Raw genomic sequence first — 14,057 nt, 5'->3', positions numbered from 1 at the left:
AACTCTCAAACAGTTCCAGAAGTGTGCCATTCTATAACTACCGTACGCCTCCCTCTTTTCATTTACGTGAGGCTTTCTGGTGGAAACAAATTGGAATTAAAATGGGCACAAATTTTGTTCAAGTGCTGGTTATTTATTTATTAGGGTCCAATCAAGCTGTGTGTGTGTGCGCACGCGTGCATGCGTGCCTGTGTGTGTGTGTGTGTGTGTGTGTGATATAATGGAGTCCATTAGAGGAAGAGTTAGAGAAACTATGGCTGGTTCTGGCTTCTTCTCTTAAAGCACCTCTCTGGCAGCTACGCTGGCACATTACTACAGAGCACAATACCATTTAGAGACATTAATCAAGAACTTTTGTAGTTAAAATGTTTTTTTTGTTTGTTTGTTTTTTAAAGAGCAAAACAGAACAACAACCCCCATTCAAACCTAACTGGGCCCCTAACCGCCACATTCCTTCAGTGCTATATTTTCCAAGGTGACTCTGTTATTTATGTCCCATGGCTTGTTGGATGGATGGGCAGGAACTGTGGCAGAAAGGGCTTCAGAAGGCTCTGGCCAAGATATCTCTTTAGACTTTGAAATGCTAGGTGAAGCATGGGCACTGACCTGTTTATTTATTGGCGAGATTGGAGGCAGAATAAATGAACTTGGACTATAGCCCGCATGGCTGAGGGAGCAGAGGTGGGGGAGTCTTCCGCATAAGAGGAAGTTTGCCTGAGTATTTTCATTTCTTAAATACTGTGTGTGTGTGTGTGTGTGTGTGTGCATGTGTGTGTGAGTGTATATGTGTGTGTGCACGTGTGTGTGTGAGTGTGTATGTGTGCATGTGTGTATGCGTGTGTGCACGTGTGTGCATACGCACGTGCCATGGCATGTGTCTAGAGGTCAGAGTGTCTCACATTCCCACTCTTGAGTCAGGGCCGCTCCTGTTTCTGCCATGCTGCTTTCTCCAGGGTAGTTGGCCTGAAAGCTCCTGGGGATACTCTTCTCGTCTCTACCTCCTGTCTCATCATGGGGGTGCTCGGATTACAGGTGCAGAGCACCACACCTGGCTCATCACATGGACTCCAGGGACTGCCCTGTGGTCATTGAGGTGGCACTTTTACCTGCAGAGCTATTTCCCTAGTCCCTCTCTTGATCTTTGTTAAGGTTACATACTGAGTTCATGGCCAGCCTGGGCTACTTATACTCTTATCAATAAACAAAACCTGAGTTCATAGCCAGCCTGACTACACAAGCCCTTATTGAAAACCAAAACCAAAACCAAAACAGAAAAACCAAACCAAAACTAAACCAAACAAAAAACTGAGATAAGAAAGCCAGATTCATGCTTATCCATTCTGTCAGAAATAACCCAGTCCCATGAGGCCTGACCTACTCCTGAGACAGACACAGCATTAATCCTTCCTGAAGATGGAGCCTCCATGACTCACGTCTTCAGCTAGACCTTCTGTCTTAAAGATTCCATCACCCCCCCACCACCATACCGGAAAGCAAGCTTCTGGCCTGTGGAGCCTTTGGGAGGTGGCTAAGCAGAGCAGTCCGGGTGTCAGCTGGTCATGTGATTCGAACTGAATTGCTGCTGATCTTTCTTCAAGGCCTTGGGAAGATCACATTACACCTTCGTGTTCACTAACCTCACACTAGAATTTAGCAATTCTTTCACTTTTTGCTTTTTGAGACAGGATGTCTTGTAGCCCAGGTTTGCCTCCTCCCTATGTAACTGAGGCTGACCTTAAACTTCTGATCTCCGTCCACCACATCCCCACCGGCATCCCCTGCCACGCCTGGTGGATGGGTTCAGGGAGGCAAGCCCTTGGCCAGCTGAGTCTGTTCTCTGGGCTGCAGACGGCAGTAGCCTAAGTGCTGTTTGTTACTTTGTCAGCACCAGACAGCCAATATTTTGAGAAAGTAAGCTGTCTTAGCATATCAAGAGTGGTCTTCACTCTATGCCGATCATCCTGTTGGGCTGCTGCTGGGCCGTGTGACTTAATGTGTTAATCAACAAGGATGTGCACCTCTTTATCACAATTAAGAGCAGGTTTTAACTGGGGAATTCATCTCAGTTGGTAGAGTGCTTCCCTGGCACGTGTGAGGCTCTGGATTCGATACCAAATACAGAAGAAGGAGGAGTAGGAAGAAAGAGGGGAAAAAAATACTTTAGTAACTAAGTGTAATTGATTTCCTTTTGAATCCTATAGATTTTTTTTTCACTAAAAGATCCTTCTGTGAGGCTGGGGTCTAACTTAGTTGTTAGAGTGCATGGCTAGCGTGCGCCGAGCCCTGGGTCTGGTGCCCAGCACTGCAGAGACTGGGCAGAGCTGGCTGTTCCAGTTTCCTTCTGTTGCTATGACAAACATAGGACAAAAGCAACTGGGGAAGAAAGGGTTTATTTTATCCTAAAAGTCACGATTCATCATTGAGAGAAGTCAGGGCAGAGATTCAAGCAAGAAATTGAAACAGAAGCCATGGAGGAGCATTGCTTGTTGGCTAGCTGAGACTCATGCTTGGCTGGTTTGTGTGCATAGCCTAGGATCACCTGCCTAGGGAATGGTGCCACCCACAGTGAGCTGAGTCCTCCTCTATTTGTTAACAATCACGATGGCCCCGCCCCCAAACATGCCCACAGATCAGTCTGATCTTGGCAATCCCTCATTTGAGACTCCCTTCTCAAATGAGTCTAGGCAGTGTTGTACTGATGGTTAAAGCCGCTAGAACACTGGTACACACGTACAATCTCAGCATTTGCGAGGTGGAGATGGTAGGGTCAGGAGTTCTGTGTCACCTCAGTTACATAGTTACATAGAGAGTTCAAGGACATTGAGACTCTACGAAAAAAATTAGAAAGAAAAGTCCTCTGCTAAGGGTCTGTTTACTTTTATAGTCCATCAGAAGGCAGAACTGTGGGCTGTGGACACTGCCTAGCCCAGTGCTCCCTGTCACTGGGACTTGGCCCTCTCAACTCTACTTGCAGCTCTCAGGCAAGGGTTTGGAGTGGGTGTGAGCTTAGCCGCACTTGCTAGTTTGCTTTTGACCTGCTCAAGGAATTGAGCTGGTCCTGTGGCTGACTGCTTGATCATATGAGGAGGAAGTTGGCTGGAACATTTCTCCAGCCAGCCTCTAACGGCTTGCATAAGATACATGATGAATTTAAAGTGGAAACATACAGGTTTCCTGATTCCTAAACACAATTGTGACTTCTGCTTCCGTTATTATAGTGGAGAATGGCCAGAGTTTGTGTGGGAAAAATCTCTAAACACAGGTCAGCCCCTGCTTTCCACTTCCTTTGTCAAAGTTACTGTAATCAGCAACACACACACATTCACACGCACATATACACATGTATACATGCAGGAGCACACATATATATTCACATGTACACATACAGGAGCACACACACATGAACATATATGCACATATACACATATAGGAGCACACACATATATTCACATGTATACATACAGGAGCACACACACATACCCCTTTATGAAATGCTTCATTGAAGAAAATGAAAATGCATTATATATGTGTATGAAATGTCAAAGAATTAAAAAATAAATACTCTGTTACCCCAGAGATAGGGTTCACAAATAACTATAGAAAACAGAGCAATTTCCTCTTACCACAAGGCTTAGGAGGAAAGGCGAAATGTTTCCTCCTGCTTGCCGACTTGCCACTGGTGGAGTCCAGCCTCCGAGGTGCTGGTTTCTCACTGTAAGTGGATTTCTAGGAGTGTGGGTATCTAGAAGCTTCTCTTTGCCACAGCAGATCTTCCTGGGCTGCTCCAGAAACTTCTCTTCTCTTCAAAGGAAGTGACTTTCTACAGACGAGTTTGCTCCCTGTTCTTTGCTGTTCTTCAGATGTGAGGCTGTTGTGCCACGAGCACCTTTTCCTCTTAGCATCTGAGTTGCTGCTTAGAGCTTGGTAAGGGATCCATGTACTCAGCACAGATACCCCAAGCAGCCATATTTAATGATTGTAGCAATAGCAGTTTTTCTCCTTAAATTTTTTCTTTACAGTGTGAGTGAGTGAGTGAGTGAGTGTGTGTGTGTGTGTGTGTGTGTGTGTGTGTAATAACTGGGTGAGCGCTGTGCTATATATATGGAGGTCAGAGAACAATGTGTGGGGGTCGGTCCCTGGTAATAACACTCAGGTTATTAAGCTTCATAGCAAGTGCCTCTACCCTCTGTGCCATCTTGTTATCTCCCTTTTCACTGTTCCCTTTGGTCTCTGGTGGCTCAGGTTGGCCTTGAACTCACATGTAACCAAGGACAACGTCTGCTCCTCCTGCTTCTGCCCCCTGAGTGCTGTGGTTACAGTCTTGTGCCACTACGCCTGGTTATTCTGGAACTGAACTCAGGACTCTGTGTGTGCTAGGCAGGCACCCTACCCACTGAGCTACACCCCTAGCTCCAGTTTTTCTTTATTTCAAAAAATATTATGGAAAAGTCACACAATTCCCCTTCATTTTCCTGTGGATTTAGTAACTAATGAAGTTCTCCTCGAGTATTAAGCCTCCTCTGTTAAGGAAGGAGTGGTCACAATTTTCATTATTTTATTACCACTTATTTAAGACTTAAAGACAACGTGTGTGTTCAAGTGTACCAGTTAAATAACAGTGTCTTTGTTGTTAAGGACCAAGAGGATTCCTTTGCTGAGCTGTTGATAGACAGATTCATGTATGTGCTTGCAAGTCCCATTGAGCCTGATTTTGTGTGTGTGTGTGTGTGTGTGTGTGTGTGTGCACATTCACTTGTGTATGTGTGTGCAGGTATTGTACAGGTATGTATACCTCTCCTTTCATCTTGCCTGTCATGCTCTCATGTGTGTGCACGCCCAGCCAACTGTCCCATGAGCTCACTGGACCTGTGAAGTGCAGACTTCACCCTTGGCTGCTACTCTTCAGACCCCATCCACGTTGTACTTTAGAGACAAGTTGACTCAGTGAACCAGGAAGCTAGCCTGACCCCTGAGCCCTAGAAATCCTCCTGTCTCCACTTCCCCAGTGCTGGGATTGCAAGCACACGCCGTCAACTCGGGCTTCTTCTCATGTGGGTTCTAGGGATCCCACTCAGGATTTTGTGCTTGAGTGACTGACGGATCTCCTCAGTCTCCCCACAACTGTTTCAGGTGAGGTATCTAAGGTCCCTTATTGAGAAGCTGCACTTCTGTCACGAACGCTTCAGAATCAGTCATTTTTGGCTTGAGAAAGCAAGATGCTCAGCAGACACTCTGGCTAAAGAGTAGTGATTTTTTTTTTTTTAAGCTTGTATGTGTTCGTGTGTGTGAAGGCAAGTGCATCCTGAAAGTGAGGACAACATGGGCACCGGTTCTCCCCTTTCGTCTCGCTTGCCATGCTCTCTTGCATGCCACTCAGGACTCCAGACACCTGTCCCTTGAGCTCCCAGGGATTCTCCTGTCCTTTGCCTTCCATTTTGTCCCAGGAGCTGGGACTGCAGACTCACACTATTGGCACTAGGCTGGGGATCCACACTCACGTCCTCGTGCTGCTAGGGCAAGGGTGTTACCCACCAAACTGTCCTCCCAGCAGCACTGGTGACAAAATCATGTCACAGGCTACTTTGAATGAGAATGTCCCCACAGTCTGCGGCTACACCTTAAAACGTGGGATTAAAAGGGAAACAATCAAAGAGACGAAAAACTAAAACCAGGTACATGGCACCCAGTGATGGAGTTGTCCCCCAGGGTCATGTTCTAAGTCATGGAAACAGGTTTCAGAACAGTGGTCTGATAAAAGTTCCCGCCAGATTGACGTCTGTACTTGAACATGCAATACTGGGGGCAGAAAGGAAAATGACTCCGAGCAACCCAGTGGACAGGGACAATTGTGGAGCTGGTTGGACCTTTGGCCTTTGACTTTAATTGAGGGCCATGGCTTGGCCTTCTATGCCCAGACTCACAGAGACCCCACCCTTTGAACCTTAGGACTCATAGAACTCAAAAGACTGAACCCCAAAGTATGCAGAACACTAACTTCTAGCCATGGAGAAGTCCTGTCCTGTGAAGGACCCCGAGTAGGCGATGGGAGGCCGCGGGATCACCCCTGCTCTGTGACTGGTCCCAGGCAGAGTACAGCCAGCACTGGCCCTCCTCGGGAAGGGTCAAGTTGTCTTTGAAAACATGGGAGCCACCAACTAGAAGCCTGAGAAAAGAGAAATGAAAGGGTGGCTAGCAGTAGCTATGACCAGGGGACACTGGAAGCCACAGAACAGCTGTGTGGCCATGGGTAACCCAGGGCTGCTTTTAAGACTTAAGGGAGACATCAGGTGACCCAGGGGCTGCTGTGTTCCTGGCCCCTGAGGTCCCGTGAGCCTTGGTCTCTTTTGCCACAGTGGTTGAATTGGGCCACATGATACCAGTATGACTTCCTGCTTTGGAAATCTTGGATGCCAACCAAGGAACCAGCCTAGAGGGATCACTAAACACTTATGAAGGGGCTATTATGCCAGGCATGGGCATAATGGTAACAAGCAAGTAGGGTAGCCGGAACTCCAGTTCTAGGAGCCTGTGCAGTTGTGGGAGGTAGGTGGTGGCCAATGTTCTTGCTATCTCCATTGATAGATTGTTATGCTCTTTGGGGCTTCAATATGCCTCTGTGTGTGTGTGTGTGTGTTTGTGTGTGTATGTGTGTGTGCATATGTGTTTATGTGTATGTGTGTGCATATGTGTGTTTGTGTGTGTATGTGTGTTTGCGTGTGTATATGTGTGTGCATTTGTGTGTGTGTGTGTGTGTGTGTGTGTTTGCGTGCGTGTGTTCACCCATGAATTCCAGATGCACATGTGTATGTGTAAGCACATGTGGAGACTAGAGGGAACCTCCAGCGTTTCTCTTCAGGTGCCATCTTACTTACTTAACTTCATTTATTTAAGCTGGGTCTTGGACTGGGGCTGGCTGTAGCTCAGTACTAAAGTACTTGCCTGACACATGCAAAACCCTAGGTTTACTCTCCCCGGTACCAGTGAAAATCAAATGAAACACATATGAACTGGGTCTCCTTACGCTCGGGTGACTTTGAACTCACTGTGTGGTCTCTATGTTGCTAAGGATGACCAGGGACTCTGGACTCTCCTACTCCCACTTCCCAAGGACTGGGATGGCAGAAGTACATCACCATGCCTGATTTATCTGGTGCTGGAAATCGAACTCTGTGTGCTCTCTCCCAACTGAGCCCAGATTTGGATTTCTGATAGCTGTCTGGTAGGGAGAAAGAGAGGCAGGGCAGGAATAAGATTTGAGGAAGGCTGTTGCAGTAGTCTGAGAGATTGTGGTGGCCGGTGTGGGGATGGGAGAATGACTCTTAATTTGGGGCATTCTATATTCAAGTCATCCTTGGCATGTTCTTCTCAGCACCCATGTTCCTCTGTGGTCTTCCAGCATCAGATGCAATTAGAGCTCTAAGGGCATGTGCTGCCCCTTGAAAAGGTTTCATTAAGCAGGTGTTAGTGTTTTGAAAAAATACTTATACTTACAGAGTGAGCCGGAAAAAAGTGCCAGGGGGTAGGGGGAGGAGGGCAGTTTCCAGAGAGGTCTGGGCTGCCTGAGCAAGCAGGGCAGAGGGTTTTATGGAACATGACCATGATTCAGGGTTGAGTCCTTACCGCAGTCTGGCATTCATGATCATGTTAGGAACCTCAGAACCTCGCTTGTTTTTCATGGATGTGCTAAAATGTAAGTGGCTAATCTGATCCCAGTTATAAGCTGGAGAGAGGGAGAGGTACAGAGAGGCCAAGTCACAGTATGTTCATGGTCACCCACATTATGTGACTGGGGTCACAGGAGAGATGATACCTTTGAGATAAAACCAGCTTTACTGTTTTGTTTTTGTTTTCCCAGCTTTGTTTCCATTTTCATTTCATGTGTGTGTGTGTCTGTGTGTGAAGTATACATATACATGTGTGTATGCATGCTTTTGTGCTTCCATAAAACTCAGGAGCCATAAATGAGAGACAGCATACTGTATTTGTCTGTTTGAGACTTGCTTAACATTGTCTCCAGGCGTATCCATTTTCCCATAAACTTTGCTCTTCTTTATGGATTAAAATTCCATTGTATGTACCAAACACAGTTTTTACATCCATTCTTCTGTTGACTCCTAGGTCAGTTCCATAACTTAGGGACTGTGCAAGGCGTTGCAGTAAACACTGGTGTGCAATGCTCTGGGGTGTGCTGGCTTAGAGTCTCTTGTGGGAATACCCAGGAGTGGCAGCTGGGTCCTACAAGAGGTCTATCTGTAGAGTCAGAGGCGGAGAAGGGAAGGAAGGTGTGCTTGGCATGAGGAGGAAGAATCAAAGGAAATACACGCTACTTCCTTTTCTAGAATATGAGAGAGTTTTTCATAGGGTTAACAAAAGTCCAGTTTGGGGTGTGTGTGGGGCGTTAGGTAGAGGCAGGAAAGAACCTTATGGTCTCAGGGATAGATATGAACTATGGACCAAAAACATGAGAGAGAGAGAGAGAAAGAGAGAGAGAGAGAGAGAGAGAGAGAGAGAGAGAGAGAGAGGGTAACATGGCAGGAAGGGCAGTTGACCTCACTGGCAGGAAACAGACAAAGAAATGAGAATCCACAATGACAGGAAATAGATTCTACATTCCCAGAGGGAGGGGGAGTATGTGAGAGTGACTTTTTAATGGGTCCAAGGTTTCTTTTGGGTTGTGTATTAATTAAACTTTCTGTGGCGGTGGCCAAATAACTTGCAGTTCGAGAGTACACTCCATCGTGAGGTTAGTCATAGCAGTAGGAGCATAAGGCGGCTGGTTTTATTGCATCTGTAGACAGGAAGGAGCGATGGACACAGGCGCTTGGCTCCCTTTTCCTTTTAATTCAGTCCTGGACCCCAGCCCGTAGGATAATTCTACTCATATTCAGGAGGGTCTTCCCTTTTCAATTAAACCTTTCTGGAAACACCACACAGAGACAACCAGAATTTTGTTTGTCTGGTGATTCTGAGTCTAATCAGTTGATGGTAAAGCTTAACTATTATAGGATGATAGATATGTTTCTGAACTAAACAGAGGTGGTGGTTTCACAGTGTGGTGAACATATTATATACCACTGATGCATACTCTTCTTTTGTGATGCTGAGGGCTGAACCAGGATCTTATGCGTTCTAGGCAAGTGCTCTGACATTGAGCTATTCATCCCTGAAATGTATTTGTTTAAAGGAATTTTGTTTCAATGGAAAGATTTGAAGGAAGCGTAAGTATTCAGGAGCAAAGTCTCTTTTCTTGCTTGGTTCCTTTTATCTCAGAGGCTTTATTCTGATCATCTTCCAACCCTGGATGGATGTTGCCTTGTCTCCTGGCTTGGAAGTTTGATGGGACTCAGCACTTGGAGTGAGTACTTCTGGTGTATAGATATAAGTACTTCTTAGCAGATGTTATTGATGGATGGAAGAATGGTTGAGTCTATGGATGAAGTTCCAAAACCTTACGTGAGAATGATGGGAAATGGAGGTAGCGGAGGACAGGATAAAAATCCAAGTTGTCACTAAGCTGTCAGGCCTGCTGAAGACCAGGGCATGAAGTAACCTGGTAACTGGTGTTTCTATGGCTACCATGTGTTCATTTATTCCCTCATCCCCCACCCCTCTGGTACTGCTGCTGTGCCTAACTGCCGAAGATTAGGTAGACTGACATTGGGTTGCAAATTGCTGTTCAAAGGTGGAACTTGTGGTTGACCGTCGTGGTAAGGCGTGATGGAGTGGAGGACTTTGGGAAGGGATGGCTCAGTGAGCTGATGGACTGGAGGCCAAGGACCACAGGAAATGGAAGGTGGTGGTTTTGGAACTCTAGGGATGGAGAACAGCCCACCAGTCCTGGGAGTGGAGGCCAGGACAGTGAACCAAGAGAAGGTGTGTCAGCCATCTGGCTCAGGTACAGTGAAGGTCAAAGCCTTTGGACTCCAAGAAACCACAGAATTGCAAGTCCAAGAACAGTGAGTTCTAAAATTTAGTGTTCATAGTAACCATTTGGGGTATGGGAAGAATATCTATGTTTCCATTTATTCCCACCATAAAATTGATGCCTTAAGGTTTAGTTTCATAACTTGACAAGTAGTGCATGTTTTTGTTTTAAATAAATTGATATACACTAATGGGAGCCTGTGCTTATTTCTGCCTGGTGGATGTCTGACTCGATAGTATAGAGTGTCACGGGATTGGAAGAGTGGATGAGCCCTTTACGTCACTGAGTCCTTGCTAGTGGTGTCACTGGGAGACCTGATCTGGTGGCTTGTTGAAACAGACACCATGCTTCTCTGCATTGTCTCCTGGCCGACAACTTAAGGGTTCTTCAGAGAGGGCCTGATGCTACCGTGGTTTCGGGCTCTTTACCGACTTATCCCGCGAAAACCATCTTTCTCCTTCACTGACTTTTGCCAGGGGATGGACTCTCCTGCTGGTTCACCTGCAGCTTTTAGACCATGCTTTTCCGTGGTCCCCAGCCTCTTGCTGGAACTCACTCTTCCTGGAGCCTACACACTCAACATAGTGTTAACCGTTTTGGAATCTATTCTTTAAAATTAAGCTGGTTTTCTTTTTTATCCCCTTTTCCCATTCTTCTCCTTCCTTTTCTCCCTCCCATTGTTCCTTCCTTCATTTCCCTCTTTCTCCCTCCTCCCCTTCCTTGTCTTCTTTCCTTCCTCCCCTCCTCTCTCTTCCTCCTCCTTCCCTTCCTCCTTCCTGTCCCTCCCTTCCCTGTGTCCTCCTTTCTTCTCTCTTTCTCTATCTTTCCCTCTTCCCTGCCCTTCCATCCTTCTCCTGTACTCTCCTCCTTTCTTTAACCCCTTTCTCTTTTTGTGTGTGCTTTGATCTTTTTCCCACCCTCCGAGAGATTACCCTCCACCCCTACCTCCAGTTTAGGAACCCCGGGGTGTGGTGTGTGGTTTTGCTGAGTCTTGAACTTTGATCTGGAAGTAATGCTCAAGCCCTGAGGTGTACCAGTTCTGACTCTGGTGTCACCCTGTGCTGCTGAGCAAGTTGCTGAGCCTCTAAGTTCCAGCTTCCGTATTAAAATTAGAACAGTGAAAGTTTGATAAGGCTGTGGGGGGAGGGGGAATCAGGCTACGGAACAACACCCATAGAGATAAGTTCTTTCCAGTCAGTGAACTCAGTGACCTTTGTCTCACCCCTTCCTTTGTCACTCTGCACACTGTGTCTTCCTGACCCATTCCCTCCTGTACATTGGAGAGCAGAGAGCCTCACCTAGGTGCTCTCCTAGCCTGTTTCACAGGCCGGGAAGTGTCTTCGTTGTTCGCAACTTCTCTCTTCTGAGCTCCTTCCCCCAGTCTTCCTGCTTTAAGGGCAGTGCTGTGCATTCTTAGTCATATCCTGGTGTCTGGTTAATGAAACAGCTCATTAATGTATGTGTCTTTCTCATCCCAGCCCACAGTTTAAAAAGGAAGTGATTTTACAGGGCGCCAGAAATAAAATAATACCCCTTAGACTGGTAGTGAGGTTCAAGTAATGGGGCAGGGAAGGGGCATGTTTCAGAGCGGCCATTGTCACCACGCTAGGAAGCAGCAGGCATGTCGCTGGCGTGGTAGCTGAGAACTTTACTTCCTAGTTCACAGGCAGCAGGCAGAGAAAGCCAGTGGGCCTGGTGTGGACCCACTCCCGGCGACACCCCTCCTCCACCAGGGCTACAACTCTTAATCCTTCCAAACAGTTCATCGTCAGCTGGGTACTAAGCACCCAAATATGTGAACCTCTGGTGGGGTGGGGCATTCTTATTCAAACCACCACAGTGGGCATGGTGGCATAGGCCTGAAACCCGAGAAGGAGGTAGGGAGAGATGGAACTCAAGGTTGGCTCATGGTATATTGAAAGTCTGTGTCAAAAATGATCACATAAACAAATGAATTATAAAGTTAGTATCTTAATTTATAATTGGAATTCCAATACTGATGTTAGTATTACCTGTGCCCTGCCTGTCTGCCTCCCTTCCTCCCTTCCTTCCTTCTGTCCGTCTGTCAGTGCTTCCTTCCTTCCATCTGTCTGTCCTTCCTTTCTTCCTTTCTCTTTCCTTCTCTCTCTTTCCTCTGTCTCCCTCCCTTTCTCCTTTCTTCTTCCTCTCTTTGTTTCTCTTTTATCCAAGAGAATGGGTTTGTAACATGAGCCTCTTTGAAATCCTTAATCATTTAATATCTTTACTAAGATGGGATAATGGATGTGAACATCAGAATAATTGAAGACAAGAGCCTGATGCTGTGCCTGAAATGTAATAACTGTGCAATAGAAAGTACATTGCTCTTTTAAATTAGAAAAAAAGAGTAAAAAGAATTCATATGCTCTCCAGGTAATACAGCCGTCTGTGAAAAGGAACCTATTGATTAAACCCTTAGAAAGTCCAAAAGGCTCCCCCCTTTCTGCCCTAAGATATTGGCACACTTAAGATGGTTGCCTCGAAGTAGATAAAATAGTTGAGTTTTTTCAATAGAAAGAGCAGGAATCTTTTCAGAGGAAGAGACTGGAAAGTGCTTGCTGGAATTAAAATCTACAGCATGTCTCTGAGGAAATGTATGTTTTTTTCATGTCCCGAAGAAACTTCACAGAGTCACCTTTTAAAAAGAAAGTAATAGCCTGCCAGAAATGAAGATGTGGTGGGGCCGAAATTATTGGTACCTGTTTCTGTTTTTTCTTCTTTCCTGTCTGAGGTCTTGAACCTAGTAGTGAAATTTATAGTAGACAAATAAGCCATGTAACCCAGGCTTCGCTCAACCTTCAAAACCCAGAAGTAAACCTGAGTGGAGAAAATCTCCCTTTTCATAGCCTCTGAACTCCAGCTATGGCTAAGGGCTATAAGGCCAACTGGAATGCTCGTACCTCCAGTCTGCAGGGGAACTGATCCTGGGATTGCTTTGGATACTGAAATCTGGGCTTCTCCAGTCCTTTATGAAACTACACGTACATACCCTCCGATGCCTGAAGTTTATCTCCATTATTTCTAATACTTTACCCAAAGTAGTTTTAATACAATATTGTTTAGGGAATATTACAAAAAAATTCTATGTATATTCAAGACCAAAACAAAATACTTTTAATACAATGTTGTTTAGGGAATATTACAAAAAGAGTTCTATGTATATTCAAGACCAAAACAAAATACTTTTTATCCCCGGTGAAGCAGGGTTTTTAAGTAGCCCACGCTGGCCTTGAGCTTGTCGCAAAGCCAGTGATGACTATGAACGTCTGACCATCCTGTCTACACCTCTGGCCTCCCATGTTTGGTTTATGCGGTGCTGGAGGTGGAGCCCAGTACTTGTTAGGCGCTCAGCCGACTGAGCTACACCCCCAGTTCCCTGACAGAATCCTTTTCTGGATAATTTTCTATCTAGGAAATATGGCTGGTTAAATCTGTAGGTGTGTTCCCCATGGATACAGAGAACCCAGTGATTTGGAAGCACCTTAACTGTCCAGCAAATATAAACCATGGTACATTTTGTTGCCAAAATCTCAGAATAATCTTTGTACTCATCATTACCAAGTTCAATTGGTAGGTGACAGATGTGCTTGGATATCGCAACTTGGTGTAGTAATTAGGTACACGTATTGCCGTATCACAATTATATCTTAAAGTTTTTAAAAACTTATCATTGTTGACACAAGGTATACTCACTAGGTAGCTGAGGATCACCTTGAACTTCTGAACCTTCTGCCTCCACTTCCTGAGTGCTGGAATTTAGTTCTAGGCTCAGTTCAAGAAAAGCTTTCAGACTTTGGGTCCTTCTTTCTTTTGAAGAATGATAAAATGGAGTTTGGAGATGTAGCTTAGTTGGTCAGGCACTTGCCTGGTGTACAGGGGGCCACAAACACGGTGGAGGACTATAATCCCAGTATTCTCCTGAGTTGGAGGCTGGTCAAACAACAAAGCAAAGCCAGAACAAAATGGTACTGGGGAAGGGGAATGACTACCCTTGGGTCAGTCTGGCTGATCTTGGGGTGGAATCTATTTTCTCATCTGTCATAAAGTGAGAAAAATACTTCTTTATTGTATTGTACACACCAATTGTTCAGTGTGCCCAAGGCTATTTTATTTA

The 14,057-nt window shown here is 45.7% G+C and overlaps 1 protein-coding gene across 7 annotated transcripts in view; it reads left to right on the top strand.

The window, feature by feature from the left end:
• Positions 1-14,057, top strand: part of Mgat5 (alpha-1,6-mannosylglycoprotein 6-beta-N-acetylglucosaminyltransferase) — a 295,197-nt gene that overhangs the window by 12,613 nt on the left and 268,527 nt on the right. For 2 of the 7 annotated variants that reach the window (XM_087906580.1, XM_087906584.1), the window contains exon 1: positions 6,456-6,543. The exons of the other annotated variants lie outside the window; for them this stretch is intronic. The gene's annotated coding sequence lies outside the window, so the exon portion shown is untranslated. Of the gene's footprint in view, positions 1-6,455; positions 6,544-14,057 lie in introns of those variants that run through there. 7 annotated transcript variants of the gene reach the window in all.

This window comes from Myodes glareolus, chromosome 5, assembly GCF_982192425.1.
Source record: "Myodes glareolus chromosome 5, mMyoGla1.1, whole genome shotgun sequence".
NCBI classification, from domain to species: domain Eukaryota; kingdom Metazoa; phylum Chordata; class Mammalia; order Rodentia; family Cricetidae; genus Myodes; species Myodes glareolus.
This window is presented reverse-complemented; position numbering and strand designations above follow the sequence as displayed.